Genomic DNA, 23,518 nt, shown 5'->3' with positions numbered 1-23,518 from the left:
CAGTTTTTAAAAAGTGAAGATGAAATAAAAACGCAGGAGTGACGTCACTTCTGGGGCATCATCTTGAGCTCTGCACCGGGCAGCAGGATCGTTAGCTACGCCACTGGCCACTGGGTTTCCTAGCTTCATTTCCAACTACGTTTGTAATCATACAACAAAATGAAGTGCCTGTAAACATCATTGAATGATGTTTGCGAAAACATTCCTTCTCATACAGCAGCCACAGTAGGCGAGGACGTGCAAAAAGATGAGCCAAAAGGAGGGGGCGAAAAGCTTCATCTCTAATGAATGCGTTTACTTCTTAAGTCACCGGTTGAAAGCCAGAATTGAAAGAGGTGACTGAAGCCAAGGAAATGCTCTCAGCTCTGTTTATGCTTTAATTGGCTGCAGAGAGCTGCGAGGTCAGGCTGAAGTGTGGCTTGAGAGACAGGAGCAACACATTAATGCGCTGAGAATCATTTACTGACACACATACAGAGCATTTCAGGCAATCATGGGGAAAAAATGTACAGAATTATACAGTTCAGCTTTTTCCTCTGGGCTGGAATAATGGAGGACGGTAAACACATGAGCCTGAATTGTGTGTACACACCATGCTCAGAGTCTCAGACCAGATGTCACAAGAGCAAAACAACAGAAGATGGGAACTATATTTAGATAGCAGAAGTAGACAGACTACATAGCAGTGCCTCTTTCCCTCTAAGCTGCGGATATCTGGTCCTCTTCAACAGTGGGGAGTCCCAGGGCCCCGCTGGATCAGTCCAAAAGTCCATTTACAAGTTGAGCATCCTGAATCCCACAGTGGCCAACCAGAAGCCTCTAGGAAGGAGGCTAGATGGAGATAAGAACATATAAGAACATAAGAACAGCCCCACTGGATCAGGCCAGAGGCCCATCTAGTCCAGCTTCCTGTATCTCACAGCGGCCCACCAAATGCCCCAGGGAGCACACCAGATAACAAGAGACCTGCATCCCGGTGCCCTCCCTTGCATCTGGCATTCTGACATAGCCCATTTCTAAAATCAGGAGGTTGCACATACACATCATGGCTTGTAACCCATAATGGATTTTTCCTCCAGAAACATGTCCAATCCCCTTTTAAAGGCGTCCAGGCCAGAGATGCTCTGGGAGGATTTCTTGCTACGACGGGGGTTGGACCAGATGACCTTGTGGGTCACTTCCAACTCTGTGATTCTATGTATCATATATTCCTTATATGAATCCTGTCTTAGAGCCCCATACCATTACATTTTACAGGAAAAAAAAAGGATTAGTATGCATAACCAAGACAATTTGTTAAACTTACTTATAAAACAACATCCTCCCCATCAGAAACCTTCTCTGTAAGTTGCACAGCCACATGGCTGCACAACTCTAATTTAAGCCTCATGCAACTTCACACACAAGCACACACATACTTTGGATTTAAGATCTACTAATGACTGGAGAAATTTAGACCCTCCACCAGTGATGTCACTAGGGTTTCATCACCAAGTGCAGTGTCACTCCCATGATGGACCTCCTCCCATGCAGTGGACAAGACAACGTCCCAGGCAGTGGGCATGGTGATGCACCATTGCTCCACCCCCCTCTGGTTTTTTGGTTATAACTTTTACTAGAATAGAGATATTTCAACGCAGTTTGTTGCATTGAATTCTGCATGAAATTACACATTGAATGATATAAGCTGCTCAAAACAATAAAGGGAACACTTAAACAACACATCCGAGATCTGAATGAACGAAATATTCCTATTAAATGCTTTGTTCCTGACATAGTTGAATGTGCTGACAACAAAATCACACAACAATCTTCAATGGAAATCACATTTATTAACCCATGGAGGTCTGGGTTTGGTGTCATACTCAAAATTGAAGTGGAAAAACACACTACAGGCTGATCCAACTTCGATGTAATGTCCATAAAGCAAGTCAAAATGAGGCTCAGTAGTGTGTGTGGCCTCCACGTGCCTGTATGACCTCCCTACAACGCCTGGGCATGCTCCTGATGAGGTAGCGGATAGTCTCCTGAGGGATCGCCTCCCAGACCTGGACTAAAGCATCTGCCAACTCCTGGACAGTCTGTGGTATAATGTGGCGCTGGTGGATGGAGCGAGACATGATGTCCCAGATGTGCTCAATTGGATTCAGGTCTGGGGAACGGGCGGGCCAGTCCATAGCATCAATGCCTTCATCTTGCAGGAACTGCTGACACACTCTAGCCACATGAGGTCTAGCATTGTCCTGCATTAGGAGGAACCCAAGGCCAACCGCGCCAGCATATGGTCTCACAAGGGGTCTGAGAATCTCGGTACCTAATGACAGTCAGGCTACCTCTGGCGAGCACATGGAGGGCTGTGCGGCCCCCCAAAGAAATGCCACCCCACACCATTACTGACCCACTGCCAAACCGGTCATGCTGGAGGATGTTGCAGGCAGCAGAACGTTCTCCCTGCCGTCTCCAGACTGTCACGTCTGTCACATGCGCTCAATGTGAACCTGCTTTCATCTGTGAAGAGCACAGGGCGCCAGTGGCGAGGTTGCCAATCTTGGTGTTCTCTGGCAAATGCCAAACGTCCTGCACGGTGTCGGGCTGTCAGCACAACCCCCACCTGTGGACGTCGGGCCCTCATACCACCCTCATGGAGTCTGTTTCTGACCGTTTGAGCAGACATATGCACATTTGTGGCCTGCTGGAGGTCATTTTGCAGGGCTCTGGCAGTGCTCCTCCTGTTCCTCCTGGCACGAAGGCGGAGGTAGCGGTCCTGATGCTGGGTTGTTACCCTCCTACGGCCTCCTCCATGTCTCCTGGTGTACTGGCCTGTCTCCTGGTAGCGCCTCCATGCTCTGGACACCACACTGACAGACACAGCAAACCTTCTTGCCACAGCTCGCATTGATGTGCCATCCTGGATGAGCTGCACTACCTGAGCCACTTGTGTGGGTTGCAGACTCTGCCTCATGCTGCCACTAGAGTGACAGCACTGCCAGCATTCAAAGGTCACCCAAACATGAGCCAGAAAGCATAGGGACTGCAAAGTGGTCTGTGGTCACCACCTGCAGAACCACTCCTTTATTGGGGGTGTCTTGTTACTTGCCTATGATTTCCACCTGTTGTCTACTCCATTTGTGCAACAGTGTGTGAACTTGATTGTCAATCGTTGTGGCTTCCTAGGTGGACAGTTTGATTTCACAGAAGTGTGATTGACTTGGAGTGACATTGTGTTGTTTAAGTGTTCCCTTTATTGTTTTGAGCAGTGGCATTATCCAAAAATACTGAAATTTTAAAAATTCTTGCCAGTAGTGGTGTCACCCCTACTGCGCACGTCACCGGTGTGGTGTGCATTCCTAGTGATGCCACTGCTCTCTAGCCAACCATGAAAATAACTGGACAAATTTGAGCCAATCGGACATCCCAATCATAACTAAATTTCAGCCTGGCAATGCAGTCGTGCTGCCATGGACTATGCTGCATCCTGAAAGGGTATTTCAGTTGCTGGAGGCCTCCTTGGGGTAAGAGGACATTTGTCCACTTTTCTCAGGGTAAATCTCAGCAGCTGCCATCAGGCAACTTGGACATTCTGTTGTAAAGCACTTTACAGCTCTTTTGCAATGGCATGAAGTTTCCGCCAAGAGCACCACTTAGGATTAGAGCGACAGTCTCTATTAGACCAACCTATGTTGCAGGAGAGGAAGCTGAACGCTTTCCACATGTGCTGCCTCCGATGCATTCTCGGCATCACCTGGCAGGACAAAGTTCCAAACAACACAGTCCTGGAACGTGCTGGAATCCCTAGCATGTATGCACTGCTGAAACAGAGGCGCCTGCGTTGGCATGGTCATGTTGTGAGAATGGATGATGGCCGGATCCCAAAGGATCTCCTCTATGGAGAACTCGTGCAAGGAAAGCGCCCTATAGGTAGACCACAGCTGCGATACAAGGACATCTGCAAGAGGGATCTGAAGGCCTTAGGAATGGACCTCAACAAGTGGGAAACCCTGGCCTCTGAGCGGCCTGCTTGGAGGCAGGCTGTGCAGCATGGCCTTTCCCAGTTTGAAGAGACACTTGGCCAACAGTCTAAGGCAAAGAGGCAAAGAAGGAAGGCCCGTAGCCAGGGAGACAGACCAGGGACAGACTGCACTTGCTCCCAGTGTGGAAGGGATTGTCACTCCCGAATCGGCCTTTTCAGCCACACTAGACGCTGTTCCAGAACCATCTTTCAGAGCGCGATACCATAGTCTTTTGAGACTCAAGATTGCCAACTGGATGTTGCAGGGTTGTTATTAAAAAGATAAAACAGAATGGGGGAGCCTGTTCACTGTCCTTAGTTCCTTGCATGGAGGACAGGCAGGATCCAACTATAATAAAACAGCGTCCTTTAAAAAAAAAATTCCTCCACATCTCTGCAAAAAGGCAAATGCTTGTGTTATGAATACCTGCTGATCATTCCCTGCACAGTCACACTTAGCACATGTCTTGCAGCCTGTCTGGAGAATTCCCATAAGTTTCCTCGCAAATGTCAGCTCACTTCTGAGTCGAGCGCACCCCTGTGCTCCTCTTGGCTTTGCTACAATTTGTCATGCTTCATACTTGGCTAGATCTGCCAATTTTCATTGTCCTCACTGACAACGGCTGACAGCGAGCCATTTATGGCTTCAAAACTCACGGTGGCAGCATTATCAAAGTTACCAGATTGAAATTCAACCTGGAGAAACGTGGCAATTTACATCTCTCCAACTCCTGGCTAGATAATGCTTGGTATTAACAAAACCACCACATCCTTCTTATTGCCCTCCAAAAGGATGGCACGGTTGGAAGTCACAAGCTGGCCATCAGTTATTATCAGTGCTTCCTACCTGCTTGGAAGAATTTGATGATGACAGTGTTGGAACACTTCACGGAGAGGCATGAATCAAATAAGTCTAAATGCTGTGGAATGTGAAGGTGTACGATAACTAGGGGTTTTGAAAGCCTTGCTAGCTGGAGGGCTGAGCAATTGCCATTTTATTTAAAATTATCAAAGAAATTTCTGCATTGTAATTTCAAGGGACTTTCCCAAAGAGGAATGGAGAACTAAGCATTCGCTCTGATGTTGGCTGGATATGAGAGTAATGCACCTTGTATGGTTGGGCTGATAAGGAGGAGTCTTGGTCCTGCACAGTCCTGACTTCCTTTACAAGATCATTTATAGTGTTACTTTGCCAGAGGGGTTTACGACAATGGGACAAAGTTCTGCTGTCATCAGATGGTTTCAGCGCAAGAGGCACATTGCTTTTCCAGGAAAGATGAGTCTGACAGCCACAGAGCAGGACAGAACAGGGCAGGGAGGGGAAGGAACAAGGGTGTTCCATGGGGGTGAAGGGCAAGGAGAGAGGTAGACAGGAGGTGGGATCAGCAGCACTCGCATGCACCAATATCCCAAACCCTTCTGCCTCCCTTTCCTCAAGTTACATGCCTTGGACTTAGCCTGCAAATTAGCAGGTGTAGATCAGAGAAGTGCCATGGTGGTGGCGAACAGAAGATCACTTATCCCAAGGAGACCTTTCCAACTACCCCACCACCACCACCTTGCAGCTGTAGCACATGCTCTGTTGGCACGGCTTTATCGGCAGAGGGTGGAATTTAGGGTAGGATCGGGCTGTTCAAGTTGGGTGCCCGTCTCTCTCCATTTTTCCTAGCTTAGCTCCTATGCTGGACTGGGCCGCTGACCACAGTGCTTTGCAATAGTGGAACAGCAGAACTGGCAAAATGGCTGCCGATGGTGCATAGAGTGCTCCATTGGCAGTCATTTGGGGAAGACTGCCACACATTGCCGGACCTCGTTGTGCCCCCTGGAGCATATAAGGCAGTGGTGAGGGTGGGGAGGGGCTAAATAGGGAGGGGAGGGTGAGGAACAGGGGGCAAGAAGGCTGCAGGAAGGAAGGGATCTGGCAGTGATGGTGCATGCCAGATCCTATCTCCCCTTTTCTTAGACTCCCTGCCTCCTTTTTCTTCTCAGTCTGGTGTTGTCAGAACAGAAAAAAAACCCCATTGAACATTCATATTGCAGCAGAGTGCAGTAGGCTGTTGCTAGGAAAATGGAAACTTGGAGAATATGGAAGTCTGTCCAAAAATAATAAAACAGGTCTGTTCTTTTAAATACATTTAGGAGTAATCTGAAAAGTTCCCACTTCCTGGTCAGTTGCTACTTTGATTGCTACGACTCCACCTTCCAATCCTAGGCTTGCTTTCTCCTGGGCCTGCAGGCAGAAACTTGATATAGAAATTGGTAATTGAGAAGGTCAAACATGGGACTCTCTATTAACTCTGGCTGGCAACAGTCTCCATCTCAAAGGACTTGGGCCTTGATCTGACAGACGTATGAAAATAGAGAGAAAATATATCATTAATGGGAATTTTTCATAATATTGAAGAAGTGGCCACATGAAAACAGGCATGTAGACATGACAAGGCCTCTGGTGTAAAATATGGCGAAGCAAAGGTCAATCCAATCCATGGCACAGAATTATTGCTCGGGACAAGAGCATTGCTCAGGAGGCTGAGCTGTTGCCTGGCAGGACTTTGGGAAGGAGTGTAAAGGAATGCTGAGAAGATGACTTGCAAGAAATAGGTAACATCTTGAGAACCCCTCTGAGGCTTGATTTGCAGCTGCCTGTGAAAACTTTACACAGGCCTACAAAACTGAGGGTCAGAAAAGTTTTTCCCAAACTTTATGGTGGTTTGATATGAATTTGGGGTGCCGATTCCAAAAAATGGCATCCATTTTGCCCTATCACGCCTAGTTTTGGAGATATACGTAGTATAGCTTCAGTAGTGAATGGTTCAGGCAGCTTCCTCATGAGAAAGCCATGGTGTAGGCTTCCTCATGAGGAAGCTGCTTGAACCATTCACTAAAGAGGCTATGCCATGTCTCCAAAACTAGACATGATAGGGCAAAACGGATGCCATTTTTTGGAATCGGAACCCCCAAAATACCCAGGAATTGGTGTAACATTTAAGGAAGCAAAATGTGTGTTGGCCTGTGTTACCTGTGAATGCCCATGTCCTTCCCCTTCTCTCCATGCATTTCTGTCCTGATGAAGCTCATTATTGGTAAAGTGGCACCAATTACACCCTCCCCCCACACACACACACACAGGTCATCTGCTTCGGCCAGCTCAGATGATGACCCAGAATTGCAGATTAAACCCATTAGTGCGCCATCCACGCTAATGGTCCATTGTCCCTACCTCAACTCGTGCCCAGACTGAGGCTTCCCTTTGATTGTAGAATTGTGCCAGAGGCGGGACTAAGCATTTTTAGGCATGCATCTTTTGCGCCTGAGCTCAGCCAAACCCGGTGGCTTCTCCTGCCTTCCCAGCCCACAGACTGAGATTAGCCAGTAACTCCTCGAGGGCCGGGTAGGAATTTTTTTGCTGTCAACCTGATTGGCCCTGGCTGGCAGTTTTTTCTGCCTAGGGTGAGGTGTGGGTTTAAAACACTAAGTTTTCCCCTTTGTTGGCAGTTCAGTTATTGGTCACTTAGTGTGTGCAGGGTTGGATAGGCATTTGTTGCTACATCTGGTGTCCAATCTGAGGCAGCAAGGTCGGGGCAGGCCATGACAACTCTTATGATGCCTGACTAGCTTGTGGAGGCTGGCTGTCAAGCCCTTGACTCAATTGGCAAAGCTTGGTAAAGCTTGTCCTGCAGGCTGAGCAGTTCAGCTGCCTTAACCCTTCAGGTGCAATGAGGATGGGCTGACTCAGACATTGAACTTGAGTCAGGAGGTATGCCCAAGATGCTTACAGGGGAGGTAGAGTCATTTCCCCTGACTTAGTGCCTTGCACACTCCAAATTGGCATTTTATAGTTTAATCTGCATTTGTTGTAAATTCATCAATATATGTGGCCCAAGTTAAAACCCAAGCCGCAGTCTGGTGTCTTACTGTGGGTGCGGGTTAATGAGATTTGCAAATCCAACAGTCATGTTGTTCACTCGAATCTTGCATCTTTATTTGGTGGTGCAGCTTCTAGAATTAGACCACAAAATACATGTCAACCTGTTTGATTTCAGCACTTATCATACTACTTCATAAATAAATGACTTTTGCTCCTGCAACTCTCAAACTACAATGCGGAGGCATTTTCTTCTGAATTTTATTGCCCTTTTGTTTCTTTTAAGTGTGAGAGTTATTGTCTCCCAGGAACAGAGAGAAATTATGAGAGCAAAGGCATATTATTACCCTGTTCCTTCATCAAAATGTCATTGATTTGTTTAATTCTTTCCCTTCCGATTCTGATAATAAAAACGGTACACACTTTTTTAGAGATACAACCACAATTGGCAGAAAAAAATATATCGGCATGGGTAACAAAACTGATTCAGATTACAGCGCGGGGAATAAACGTACCCATAAAAGAATATGAAATGAAACAAGCACGGCTTGAGCAGTTGTCATTTGTCATGGAAAGCTTCACTGAACCACCAATGACCAGCCACCCAGGAGAAAACAAAGTTTGACAGTGATGTTTTATAATCTCCCTATGAGGGAGTATTCACTTTCCTTACCAGCTCAGTCATCAGACTTACCTTGCATAAAAATGGAGCTTAAGAGTTTCTTAGACAAACTAACAGCCCAATCCAGTGCAATTTCCTCCCCCCATCTCCATTCCGCTCCTCCCTGCCATCCCTCTGACCTTCCCCCACCCATGCGCCATTCAGTGGGAACTTACTCGTCCTGACCCATGCTGCTCCTGTGCTGGTGCCAATGGGAAGCTGCTGGCAGGTCCAAAAGTGTGCTGTCACAACGTGCTTTACAGTTAGGATTATGCCATAAACGAATACAGGATTGCTGGCAAAGCAATCATCATTAAGGCAGGGAAGGTCAGAGAAAGGCTGCAGTGTGGGGGGCGGAGGGTATCTGTGGCATGAAACTCAAGGGGGCACACTGTTATTGCACTCTTCTTCCCGTGTGAAGACTAGGAGAGATGGGGGCCCCAGGAGTGATGGGTGGGAATCCTTGAATTGGTTCAGAATAAATGGAACTCTTTCCCCTGATAATTTGGTTTATTCACATAAGACAGAATCAGCTCAGGCGAGAGAAAAGGTTGGTGTTTCCAGTGCCATGTCTTCCTTATTCCTTATAGAAATGAACTGCTCTGCCATTATTAACCCCACAGGGATTCTACAGCCATAGTTCCTGCAGAAGTTACTGTAGGTCTTCTCAGTAGGCTAAAGGGTGAAAACGGAAGCCTTTCTGAAAAGGAAGCTGGCAGCATCCCCCATGAAGTGAAGCTGGAAGTAATACATTCGTACATGTCCATACCTGTGGCTGTTTGCCTTAATGAGAAACAAAGAGCTGTCAAGGCTAATAGCCATTGTCACCTATATTGACAAAACCGTCACCTTAGATGGGCTTAAATACTTACTGGAATCTTCTCCGTGTCATGACTTCTGACCAGGAAGGATACTATTGCTTGGACCAAACTAATCCTAGGACCAGTTAGGGTGTTCCCCCCCCCACACACACACACCTGTAGAGCCACCCACTCTTGCTTCCTCCCTTGGTGCCAAGACAGATTGTCCCACCTAAGAATCACTTCTCCCCCTCATTCAAGAATTTGACTCCAGGGCAACCTCAGTGATAACTCCCTCCCTCACTGACCTGAAGAAATCAGCATGCCCCCTGTTCTGATCCTCAGAGACCCTGTAAGAACCCTTGGATTTGAGGAAGCAAAAGTCCATCACGGGTTACAAGCCATGATGGATTAGTGCTACCTCCTGATTTTAGAAGCAGGCTACCTCAGAATGCCAGGTGCAAGGGATGGCACCAGGATACAGGTCTCTTGTTGTCTTGTGTGCTCCCTGAGGCATCTGGTGGGCCACTGTGAAATACAGGAAGTTGGACTAGATGGGCCTATGACCTGATCCAGCCGGGCTCTTCTTACATTCTTAGAGCCAGGCTGTGTCTCTCTTCTCTATCTCTGGTGAGATCTAGGCACCTCTGCGCCAAACTTCTGAGGCTCCCTGAGGCTCTGAAACAGCTTGGGAACTAAAATAATTAGCTGACCTGCCAGCGATTACCCCCTTCTTCTTCAGCTGAGATCAAGATGTCTGTGTCCTGGTCACTCTCACAGGGAAGATCACACTCTGATCTTGGCAACCCCTCTGCCTGACCGATAAAGGATGCTGGTACCTCCATTTTAAAGTATGTAGCTTTAAGTTGCTTGACTGATTTATACATTTCTCCCCCCCCCCCCAATCCCAATCAAATCCTCTGTTGTTCTTCTGCTAGGTATTTCCACTCCTTTCACTCTCGGTTAACTGCCTTCTCTCTCTGGCACACTTGCCTATCATTTGAAGCTGATGTAGGACATAAACCTCTGCTTATACCACAGTAATATCTGAAGCGTCTCTGGAAGCCAAGGCTGTAAATCCGTTTGCTTATGTATGGCTCCTTGCATTGCCCAAAGAGACACACAGATGTTTCTCATCCACTCTGTTGGGTCCATTGGCTCTCCAATGACCAGCATTCATTGTCCATATCACCCTCCTCGGTCTACCTCTCACAATAATGCCGCAGCCTATCTTTCATCTAGCTAGTTTAATAGAGCCATGGTGCTCAAGTAGGAGCTCGAATGGTTTTTGTAGCCAAACACAAGAAATGTAAACAATAAGTCTCTTGTCAGTGGAAATCCCAAACTTGTATATTAAAAGATTTTTATATATGTGATAAAATCCAAACCTGCAGTAAATATGAGGCAACTTAAATATTTAAGGACTCACAGCTCAAGAGAAATAGAACATGTAACCGCAGCAATAAAATATTAATAATTTACATTTTAATAGAGCTGAGTCCCTTCACAGATGATGATAAATAAAAATGTGTTTGAGTGCTATGCGCAGTGATGCTCTCTCTCTCTCTCTCTCTCTCTCTCTCTCTCTGTGTGCACGCGTGCGTGCGTGCGTGCATAAAATCCATATCTAAACGTGCAGGCTGGAGAGATTTTGGGTGAAACATAGAAATGTAAATTTTTTTCACAATCAGTACGGAGAACTGTATGACAATCTAACATGAGAGGTGGTCCAGTTATGGTCCGATTAGAAACAGGTAGAACAATTCCACTTTCCTTGATTTTATTCAGGGCCCAATCCTGTGTAACTTTCCAGTGCCTACAGCTGCAATGCAGCCCCCGAAGTAAGGGAACAAGCATTTGCTTACCTGGAGGAAGCCTCTGTGACTGTCCCCACATCAAGGTGGGGTTGGGCGGAGCCCAAGGGGCAGGTCAAATAAGGACCCCATAAAAAAGCCCTGAGCCTAGTAATGTCAGGAGGAGAAAGCATTCAGTAATGCTTAGGAAGGGAAAGCACCTGCTGAAGAGGCTAGGGCCAGCCTGCTCAAGGAGGCAAGACTGATGACCATGGTAGAGAAATAGGGTGCTGCATTAACTCCTTCCCCACCAACACTTTAATGCCACCAGCGGGGCCACTTGGAAACAACCACAAAGTATGTGAGCCCTGGTAACCCCAACTAGGTAGAGCCCTCCTCCAAGCCAGCCCAAGCAAGTCTTGCTCACTGGGTGCCAACATCTTCTCTCTCTCTCTCTCTCTCTCTCTCTCTCTCTCTCTCTCTCTCTCTCTCTCTCTCTTCAAATTTGCCCTAGGGGTTCAAAAGACTTTATTTATAATGTTTATTGATTTACACAGCACCATCCTTAGCCATGATGCTATCCCACATAGACATAAATCTTACAACAACCCTATAAAGTAGACCAATACTGCTTTTCCCATCTTACAGGTAGAGAACTATGGTTTAGTGACAGTACTTTCTGCAAGGTGAGGTTTGAGTCTGGCACTTCCTCCTCTCACTGAGATTGGATGTGATACAGGTTACTGTTTATCACATGTGATCAAACAAACAAATAAGTCCTTCCTTCAAGAAATGTGGAATACCTTACAAAGCATGTTTCCATTTTTTTTATTTACAACAACCCTGTGAGGTAGGCTATGTCTAGAAATAACCTTCATGGCTTAGTGAGAGTTTGAACTCTGGCTTCTCCTGTGTGAGGCATGCCCTCTGTCTCAACTACATCACGCTGGTTTTCATTCAAATCCTATACATTTCATATACACTCAACACCACTGTTTGTTCAAACTTTCAAATATTAAAATATTGTGGATGTAGTTCTCAGCAGTCTGTTTGATTAAGCATACTTTACTAGGTAGATACAAGCCATAGTAGCCATTTTCATACATTGGCCATGTAGCCCTCTGAACAATATCCTAGAATAACTCTTTTACCTTTGCCAAATACTACCATAGATATGAGGAGATTATGGGTATGGCAAACAGAGAAGCAGTTGATGTTCCCACATGGTTGTCTATGAGAAGGGAGGTGGTCAGATTTACCTCAGCTTTGTTCTGTATGAAAAAGGCGTTTCAGCTGTATAAAGATGGTGTGAAAGCAGCCTCATTAAGTGTTTAGTTCACTTTTTACATAGCAACACTCTATGCATTGAATGTATATATTGAAGCAAATGCCTGAAATTTGCCTGTGGATGTTGACTTTGAACTGTATAGAGACCTTGACACTGTCACTACTTATGGTTGTCATGCTACCACCGTGGCCCCTGAGAAATGAAACTGGTTGACTTTCTTCCATGTTACCTTTGGTACATCTCTTTCTTTCTATGTGCTTTGTTACTATTCTACAAATACCCTAATACAGCGGTTCCCAAACTTTTCAGCACCAGGGCCTACTTTTTAGAATGACAGTCTGTCGGGACCCACTGGAAATGATGTCATGGTCAGAAGTGAGATCATCAAGCAGGTAAATTTTTGACAACTCCCATATGACAAAATCTAATCTAATTCGTTAATTAAGGGCACAATCTTACCAGGTCTACTCACTTCTGAAGGGGCTCACTCTCAGGAAAGTGTGGTTAGGATTGCAGCCTAAGTTAATTAAAAGCTTACAATGTATAACATTTATTTAAAGAAGACTTCTCCTAACCCTCCCAAACAGGTGCTGCTCTGTTTCAAAAAATTCCCCAAACATCCCAGAAGCTGCAATCCTATCCATCCTTACCTGGGAGTAAGCCCCATTGACTATCATTGTTCAGAACATATACATAGTAGCCTGTAAAAAGTACAGATCGGTCACATTTCCCCAAATGCAATCACATACCATGATAGCATCAAGGCTCATATATTAAAAATAAAATACACATTGAAATGAAAATGACCCGCCTGAAATTGGCTCACAACCCACAGTTTGAGAAACACCGCCCTAAAAAAAGGAGCACTTTGGCATTCATCCTAACTGCCCTAAAACAAAGACCTATCTCCATGTGGATTCAAAGATCATGGATAGGGGAGGCTTCCCCTGGCTAATGAGGTCCTACCTCTGCAACTCACAATCTCCATACCCTGCTCAAGCTATTTAGAGGTGGTACAAAGCATTAGATTTTGCAGGGATCCTCAGTGTGGCATTCCAGGCATTTGCCTGTTTTCCTCTCTCTCCCAGAATGGCTCCGAAGGGAAGGAGGAGGGGGGCTGCTTGCATGCCATGCTGAAACTTAGTGCTTTGCACCCCTTCTAGCTACATGAAAATAGCAAAACTTAGTGCTTTGCACCCCCTCTAGCTACACCATTGTTCTTTTGTAAGGTTTGGGCAGTAGCTATCTGTGGAATAAATACTGTATCAGCCATTGGAGCCAAGCATTTTTTACAGTATTTAGCAAAAAATAAATAAATCAGCAGTGCTACTAATTAATAAGTAACATTAATTACTATCAGCTTTTTGCATCTTTGCCTTCAATCTTTGCTGGAGATATAAGCTTATTGCAAGTCAGATAACAATGTCTACACTCTGATTTCGCCCTCCATTGCCCCTCCCTATAATTAAAACATGCTTTTAAGAATGAATTTGTTTTTTGCTAAAACTTTACTTATGAATCTGATTATTACTGTTCCAAATGGCGAACAATAATGGAATTTATTTCCATATCTTCTTGAAGATTTGGATTTAATTAGTCACAGTTAATTATTAAAATGAGATATTTTCACCCACCGAAATGGGTTTCATCTGAAACCCAGGCTGAAGTGTAAATTAACAGTTAAATTAATCACCACTTTATGTAATTACTTCAGGCAGTGTCATGTTATCACTCAAGGCGTTGTTGCGAGACAGTCATTGCCTGTGTTTAGTAATGTAAACCATCATGACATTGCTGTCTACTTTCTTAATCAATGGAACACTGATTGTGTGAGATCCCAAAGCACAGTTCCTCTTCTCTCACTGTTAATAATGTTTATGACCCAAAGGGGCCTGAAATCAATATGCATTAAAAAAAAAATATGCCAGTAAGATTGGGAGAAGGATCTTCATCTTATAGAAAGACATTTAATTCTCCTCAATCTTTATTAGTCTAGAAATTGAACCCAAGACCCTCTCGTACCGAAGTGAGAAACATGCCCTTTGATCAGTGATTCCCAACTTTTTAGACTGGCGGCTCCCTTGACCTTGATTTTAGATTGTGAGCCTTTTTGGGACAGGGAGCCATTAGATATTTGATTTTCTCTGTAAACCGCTTTGTGAACTTTTTGTTGAAAAGCGGTATATAAATAATGTTGTTGTTGTTGTTGACCTACAGGGCCATTGGCTGTAGTTCCCCATTAGAGCTACAAACCTATACATTGCATTGGGTGGTGGGTGTTTAGCAAGGGTTCCATGGTTCCCCTGGCTGCTTTTTGTGGCTTCACAGGGAGCCACGGCTCACAGTTTGGGAACCACTGCCCTTTTGCATTTTGCAAACTCCATAAAGCACACTGTGCCACCAGAATGTGTGTTCCAGTGGTGCAGTGGTTTAATAGGGGGTCCTGAGGCTCCATTAAACTGACCTACTTGCCTTTTTCACTCCCACCACCTCTATTATGGTTCAGCAGTAGCAATGACCATGATGATGTGACATAAAGCCAGATCTGAATGAAGGCAATGTTTCTTGTTCTCACTGGGAAAAGCAGGATTCCCATCAGCAATGAAAACCACAATGCACACAATCACTGGGAAGTGTGACTCATACTTCAGCCCTGCTCCCCAAATTCCTGAATTCTCCCCTTACTTTATAGCTTGTGAAAGTGGTGGAGCTGGGAAGGGGACATTTCTATTCAGCTAACATCAAGCTGCTTTGTCAAGACTGTTGGTTCACTGACCCCAACATTCTGCCGTGACTGCAACCATGTAATCATTTATGCATGATGCAATAACAGGCCTTAAGTTAGTGACTCAAGTTAGTAAGCTGCTGTTTAGAGTTTCCGTAGAAACCAAAGTTGCGCCAATTGCTATTTCTTCAAGTGAGTTTCAAGTAATCCAGGCAGAGTATTCTGCTATAATAATAGGTTTTACAAGAAAAGGCAATAAATCAGTCCTAATTGGTAGGTAGCTTGATTATATCTTTCCACGTTATCGTCTTCTAAATTGCATCCCAAAGTCAATTACCTTCAATGAGACTGTGCATTCCATCCTCGTCTTTTGTGTGGCATGACACTTTCTGCAGCGATCGACGTATCATCCTAAGTCCACTTACCTGACTTTCGACCTGCGATCAACATTTTGCTGACCAGGTGAAGGACATTTTACATTTCACCTGGAATATTGTTATTGGACCGCTACACCTACTGTTTTAAGAGAACAGCAACAAAATGCTTGGCAAAGGCTCAACTTTGCTTTTTTTGAAACTACCGATGGACACAATAATTATCTTTTCATTCCCACCCTCCCAGCTCAAATGCCTGTCAATGAAGTCCTATGCAACACTCAAAAGGTGTGCAGCGAATGTGCCTGTGGGGGAGCAGATCTGTGGCAGATGGCCCCACCCACAACCTTTATGCATTCTGGTTTCCCAAAACGGTTTCACCCTTCCCATCTTTTTTTTCAACTGACACTTGCTTTTTCTATTGTGTGGGTGGTACCGCAATCACACTACTGCTGCTGGGTTGGAGTAAGAATTTCAGTGCAGCTCTACCTGTAGCTCTTCTAGATCACAAACATGTTTTCTGTTACATGAGGATATGTTAATGTGAGCCAGCTTCACACACCAAGGCAGCCACAGTAATTCTTGGGATTGAGCTGCAATGGCTGGTAAAAGTGCAGTGGTGATGATGGACATGACTGTTTCAATGCATAGCTTAGTTCACTCTGACATTTTGTCATGCATTTACAGTCTGGTAACTACTCTCTTACAGCCCAAACCTGAGTTGCCTGGTACCCAGAGGAGCAGCGGTACCAAAAATGGCTACCACTGCATCCCATGGGCTTTGGGCAGCAGGCAGAGTCTCCTAGGGGTAGGGAAAGGCCCAAGCCCCACAATGGGGCTTTTCAAGTCTGCACCATCAGATGCAGAGTTGAGTTGGGAGGCCTGATGCAGAGTTCTGGATCCAGCAGAGCACCTCAAATCCAGCAGAGATTTTTTACATTTCAGACATTTCTGTTCCAATATATGCATATGTATTTTAGATGTACTTTTTTATTTTTAAAATGCAAAGGTAGGGTTAGGACTGGGATAAAAGGCATAGCATATAAAACATGGGGTTTGTTGTCCAGTTATAGTTTGTTGCCTAGTTATAATTGGATGAAAATAACCAGGATGCACAAAACGAAACAAAATCAAAGGAACAAAAACAAAAAACAAAAACCAACCACCGGACAAAAATGTCCAAGGATGCCAATGATTGGGACGCATTTGATTGGGACACAATTGTCCAGGATGCAAATACCCTAGTACCAACCTAAGAACCTTCACTTCTGCCTTTCACCTTAGAGGGGCAATGCTATTATTCCCAGATTTGTGTGTTTAGGACGTGTGTAACATGTGCACATGGGGGAAATCAATTACATGTGCAGAGACGGCGGGCAGGGGCCAATGAAACCACTTGATGGAAGAAAGAAGGAGGTCAGGGTAAAGGACAACAGCAAAAAACTTTTATTGTGGTGCAAATAATACAACAGCACGGAAGGGGAATCAAAAATGAAAGCCAATCAATGTACTCAACAGTCATCTGAGGACCAGTGTGCCAGCCTGTGAGTGGGAACAGCAGCCATGACTATCTTTAGCAAGCTTAAGAACATAAGAACAGCCCCGCTGGATCAGGCCCAAGGCCCATCTAGTCCAGCTTCCTGTATCTCACAGTGGCCCACCAAATGCCCCAGGGAGCACACCAGATAACAAGAGACCTGCAAGGCCTCCTGGGAATTGTAATTTAAGAACATAAGAACAGCCCCACTGGATAGGTCATAGGCCCATCTAGTCCAGCTTCCTGTATCTCACAGTGGCCCATCAGGTGCCTCAGGGAGCACACAAGACAACAAGAGACCTCATCCTGGTGCCCTCCCTTGCATCTGGCATTCTGACATACCCCATTTCTAAAATCAGGAGGTTGCACATACACAACATGGCTTGTAACCCATGATGGACTTTTCCTCCAGAAATTTGTCCAATCCCCTTTTAAAGGCATCTAGGCCAGATGCCATCACGACATCCTGTGGCAAGGAGTTCCACAATTAACTACATGCTGAGTAAAGAAATATTTTCTTTTGTCTGTCCTAACTCTCCCAGTACTCATTTTATTGAATGTCTCCTTGTTCTGGTGTTGTGTGAGAGGGAAAAGAATTTCTTTTTATCCAGTCTAACCTTCCCATGCATAATCATGCTCCTTGGTGATTGCTCCATTCAAACAACACATAGCAAAAGCTCTATCACTGTGCTCTACAGTACCCTTCAAAGAAGTACAAAATCACCCCTCCTGCACCAGTCAGGTTATGGAATGCAGTGCAAGCCTGTTATCCTTTCACTCTTACTTTACAGCACAAATCCTATGTACGTCTACTCAGAAGTAAATCCCATTGTACCCAGTGGGGATTACTGCCAGGAAAGTATAATATTGTATATAATATTGTATACAATATAATAATATTGTATTATATAATATAATATACAGGAAAGTATAATATTGCAGCGTTAGAACTCTAATAAGGACAAAGGTTCCCTGACTAGTGACTAGCCTGTTTCCAATCTTCTATTCCAAGGGATATTAATTTCATACAGCCAATACTTGGGGGGAAAAAAAAGCATCACCAATCCACCCACAAATATAGCCATAGGCAAAGTAAATCACAGTGCCTAGACAACAGCATAATTTTTTTCCTGTCTTTCCTTATGGGAAAATCAGATGTGGTGTTTTCATTAGTACCTTTCAATAGTGACTCTCCTACCTTCTTTACTGCTTTCTGTGGTTCAGTATAGCGGGCTATATTTGAAATTTCCCCCACATGTTTCAGTGCAGAATTTTTAGATGTGGCTTTGAGACAGGTGCTGGCATTGTAAAGATCAAGAAGGAGCATGAAGGGGTTGCAATGATGCTATACAACCTTTGTGATGGTTAGAGATCTGTTTACAATTGCCAATTGCTTATTAAATTATTTATTTACAATTTTATTCTCCACCCAATCTCCCTAACGGGCATTCAAAATGGCTTCCAAATACAATTAAAAAATAAGCATTATAAAAATATAAAATATTTTTAAAAATATAAACATTAAAAACTCCTAAAATCCAACAAGGAACCTAAAAAAAAAAAAGATCTCATTAAAAGCCATGAGCAATTTTTCAAAAGCAGATTAAACCAGCAGCAGAGAATTTAAAAAAAGCAAGACCATAAAACTAAGCATAAAAACACTAAATATCCATATTAAAAACACAAAACTCAGGTTAGTGTAAAAAGACATGTTTTTAGGCTCTGCCAGAAAGCTTACTGTTGTTGCTTACAATTGTCAGAAACTCAGGCTGCAATCCTAACCACACTTTCCTGAGAGTATGCCCCATTGAACAAAATAGGACTTACTTCTGAGTAAGCCTGGTTAGGATTGTGCCCTAAATCACTTGTCGCCCTAAAATCAGAGTCACAACAGTCTGCTCTAGGCTGTGACTTGTGAATTTAGTTGGGGAGCCCAAATAAAAACCAAATGTGATGGGCTCTTCTGAACCACTGACACCTGGTCATTTAAAACAGAACTTGGACTCTCCACAGGTTTCACATGAGTCATCTTACAAGCTGTTGGCATGGTAATGATTTCAGTTTTATGTATTCAGAAATCATGGGGCCATTATCTGCAGCTGTTAGCAATTGTCGGTCTTTTGAATATTCCTGCGCTCTACAGTTTGCTGGTACCTCCTTCTCCCAAGAGGTGGTTTTACTTATGGTGAGCAATTGCCTGGTGCTTTCTTCCTGATGGCAATGGCCTTTTATTGTCACAGAAAACAAAATGATCACTATCCATTTCAAAGTGGGCTATAACTTTTGTTGTCATCATCTGTTATTGAGTGTGAAGTTCACTCACCTATGATTAGGTTTGGGGAAATTGCTGTACTATAATCTCAACAGCTGGTGCACACCATGTGCTATAATGCTTTGGGACCCTGCAGATTTGATTCCAGTGTCCTCTTAAAAATGATTGGTCCGTGGGCAAGTAGCGGCACATTATGCAGCCATATGATCATCGTCTCCCCAAGTTCACTATGAGTGCTTCTGAAACAGCCCTGTAGGTGCTAGAGATGATAGCAGGGCACTTCCATTCAACCTCCACATAGTGATTGAGTAGGACCAGGGAATACATGGCAGATTTTTTTTTTAATATTCAGAAAAGACTATGTATATGGAGTGAAGCTTTGACTAGCATGCTGAGCAGATGATGAAGATATTCAATGCATTGTGACCTCTGCAGAACTTTTTTTTAAGGTCTATTGCAATGAAAAAGCTAGAGAAATAAAATACGCAAGCTCCAATGACCACCAAGACTTCTCTGCTATGAGTTCTTCCTCACAAGACAGTGACTTCCAAGTGAATCCTTAAGCCAGACACTGCACTAAAAGGAGGTGCTATCCTAGGAATCAATACCTCTATATGGGAGCCGTATAAGTGGTCACAAGGATCTCCATTATTACAGAACCATTTTTTTTTTTTGTTTAGCTCACAAAAAAAACTGTTTCCATATGAACATTGCCTGGCCTTGATCCCACTGGTGGCCCCACAAATTCCCAGTGTTTGCATAAGGGCCACGACCTAGTGTGAACTTTTCTTATCATGGAACATACACAAAATTTATTCACAGAATAAATGAGACATGAGGGAGAAGTAAGACATGAAGCCTAGAAATTCAAGGATGAGATAATCAGGGAGCAAATGGGAATATCCACAAAGAACATGGTAGGGAACATGGAAGAGGAAAAACAAAATAAAGAGGTTGCAAGGAAATTGTAATAGTCTCGTTAAATATTCTCAATGGTCTCCCACATTATGCTGATTTACAACACACCAAAGAACAAGGTCTGCAAGAACCCTAAAACATGCCCCAGAATCCTCTGCAGTGCATCACTTGATGCATAAGTTGATGTAGAGAGGTAAGAGGTGAAAATGATGGCCTTAGAGTGCATGGGCTTCAAATAAATTAGGATCATTTAGGCTTAAAATATAACATTTATGACGGAATTGTTTTCTTCTGTTTAACAAGCAAGAGAGAGAGAGCAAGCAGGAGAGAGTCGGTTATTATGTTTGGTCTTTTCTGTGTTGTTTTGAGTATTAAACCTCATTTGATACAAGAAAGAGGGCAATGAACATGGCATAGGATGAACTTAAGGTCCCGAGCGCTTATTGCAATTTCAATCAAACAAGAATTTTTGCTGAACACAGAGGAATGTGCCCAAACATTGTTAGAAAACGTTGTCCTCACAGAATCATATTCATTGAAGAGCACTATTCCTCATGTTTCCCTCGCCTTCATTTGTTTTCGTATTTGCAAATAAAGCCAGTTCAGATAAAATCACAGTATTGGGAGACTTGTTTTTATCATTGATTCTTGCTAGTCAAGTGGGCAGGCAGAAGACTTCACTCTCCAAAGAATCCTGCCAATATCCTCAGATTGCACAAGCTGAAAAAAATCCACAATAAAAGCAGGGCCAACTTTAAGCCAATTTCCTTGATTCTGCCAAATTGGGCCTTGTGCCTCAGCCCCCCCCCCCCCAACTCACAGGGGTGTCAACCAGATCACTTGCTGCTGCAGCTGGGACTTCACTCATCAGGAGGCCAACATGACAAGTAGAGCACCTACACTTGTGGGCCTACTTGTCTGCCTGTCACTGTGTACATTTGACCTGAAATGTTACCTGCGGAATGCCCCCATGCCTTCCCTGCTCCCTAACATTGTTTAAAACTTACAGAGGTGAAGTTTTCTTGCTTTAACAGGTCGCTATAAGCATTTAAGCCTGTAGCACTATAAGCCTATAGCACTATAGAGCAGGCTGCCGGAAGCTTGAATGCTTGATGAAATTAGCTCTAATGCTAAACAGGAATTGGAAGGCAACTGTTTAGAATTGGAGCTAGTTCCATTTACCGAGTTTAAATGTTCCAAGTTTAAATGCTTATAGTGACCTGTTAAAACAAAAAAACTTCATCCCAGTAAGCTTTTTGTTGATGTTAATGGGCACAGGATATTTATGTGTGTGGGGGAGTTCTGTGGGTAACCAAATCTGCAGATATGGGATCTGCAGATACGAGGCTCCACCTGTATTGCTGTAGATATAGAAACAGATATACACCATCCTTGGGGTTGGGATTTGGAAAAATGAGTTGATAAAGCCAACAACCTAGGAGAAAAAAAGAAGAAGCTATTTTGTGAGCTGGCCCTTTTCCTGCCTGAAATAAGGTATTTCTAATGTTTATAACACACATATGATTGCTAGAGGCTTAAGGACAGAACCAACGAGGTAACCCGGAGTTCAGCCCCAGCCACTGGGTGCATTAAATAACACCTAATTAACTTGGAACCTGACAGGCCCAGTCCAGAAACTGTCTAAAGAACTGGGCTCCCCAATCCCTTTCTGCTGAGCTAGCTGGCCTTTTTGACACACACAATCCCTTGTCTCTGAATGATTGTCTCGACTATTAACTCTTTGCCCCGGTACCTTTCTCTCTGGGGCTGGGAGGATGAAGATGAATTCATTGCACCACAAATTTTCCTTTCAAGGAATGAAACCACTTATGACCCTGAGGAAGAACTGCAGAACCCTTCAAATCGCTTGAAGTACCTGTAAGTTAACCAAACACGTTTCAGTTCCCAAGATGCCGCCCTATGCCAGAATTATCCAGATGACCTATTCTACGGTGCCTGTTCTGTCTCACTGCTCAAGGGAGGGTCTATATCATTAGTGAGTTAGGTTCAAAGAGATGTCAAGGGAACAGAAAGTTTCAGGGGCAAAATGGAGAAGATGTTTGGGACAAACTTCTGTTGTCATTTAGGAAAGTAGAATTAATTTTTAGCAGTAGCATAGTTAGAGGGGGGAAACAGTAAGTACTGCAGGTGCTCTTAACACACTACGTAAGCAGCCTCTTCCACTTGTAGTTGAAGACACTCTGATTTGCTACTGATCTGTGGGGATCTGCTCCTGATTTGCTACTGATTTGTGGGGATCTGCTCCTGATTTGCTACTGATTTGTGGGGATTTGCTAGTGGTTTGCTACTGATTTGTGGGGATCACTTGGCTTTGTGTGATCTCATTAGCTCTATTATTTGGAAACAAAATTGCCTTTGCAATGTAGCCAAAAGCAAAACCCACACAAATTGGGGGGGGGGGGAAGGATGGGGAAGTGTCCCTCTCTTGAAATAGCTAAGAAATTTTGAGTGTAGACATACAAAAGCATTTTCATAAGGCTGGTAATTTCTCAGGCAAGTTCTTCACGTTCACATACTTAAACAACAATATCCAGCAGACCCTATGACAAGAACATAGGGTCCTTGTCATAGAGTCTATGTTCAAGGACAAGAACATAGGGTTCTTGAACATAGACAGAAACATGGACAAGAACATAAGACAAAAAAATCCTCTTTCCAGAATAACAGAACTGTACATTCCTTACTAGAGTCCACCTCCTTCCTGCTGCTCCTAGCATTTGATCCTTAGTTATTGTCTGAGAGCACATGATGCAGTTGCTTTGAGAACTGGGAGCCCAATCCTGAGCTTGGAACGCCAGCTTCCTGCTGGCATGTACGGTTGCAAACGTGCCATAAGGCACATTTGCAAGGCTTACCACCGGGCCAGTGCCCATACTAGTCCAGTGCTGACCGGACAGGTGCCCGTCCTCCATCGCTTGTCGGCTGCACGGACCGCCAAGCCACAGTACGGTAAGTGGGGGTGGGGGGGCAGGGAGGAGACCTTCCAGGGAGGGGGGAGGCAGGCGGTGGGTGGAGAGAGGGAGGCTGGGAAGTGTGCTGGAGGGAGGGAGGGAGGCGGGTCCGGTCCAGCAGTAAATCTGTGCTTCACTGGATCCGGCATGTTTGTGTGGGGCTCGGCGCCCTACACGAACACTTTTACTTTACCGCTGACCTTTTGGTCAGTAGTAACTTGAGTAGCCCCATTGCGGGGCTACTTCCCTTACCCGGGAGAAGGGGATGAAAATCCCCCTTCTCCCGAGTTACCGCCCGCGGTAG

Source organism: Tiliqua scincoides, chromosome 3 (genome assembly GCF_035046505.1).
Source record: "Tiliqua scincoides isolate rTilSci1 chromosome 3, rTilSci1.hap2, whole genome shotgun sequence".
Taxonomy (NCBI): domain Eukaryota; kingdom Metazoa; phylum Chordata; class Lepidosauria; order Squamata; family Scincidae; genus Tiliqua; species Tiliqua scincoides.
The sequence above is the reverse complement of the archived record's forward strand: the minus strand, read 5'-3'. Positions refer to the sequence as shown.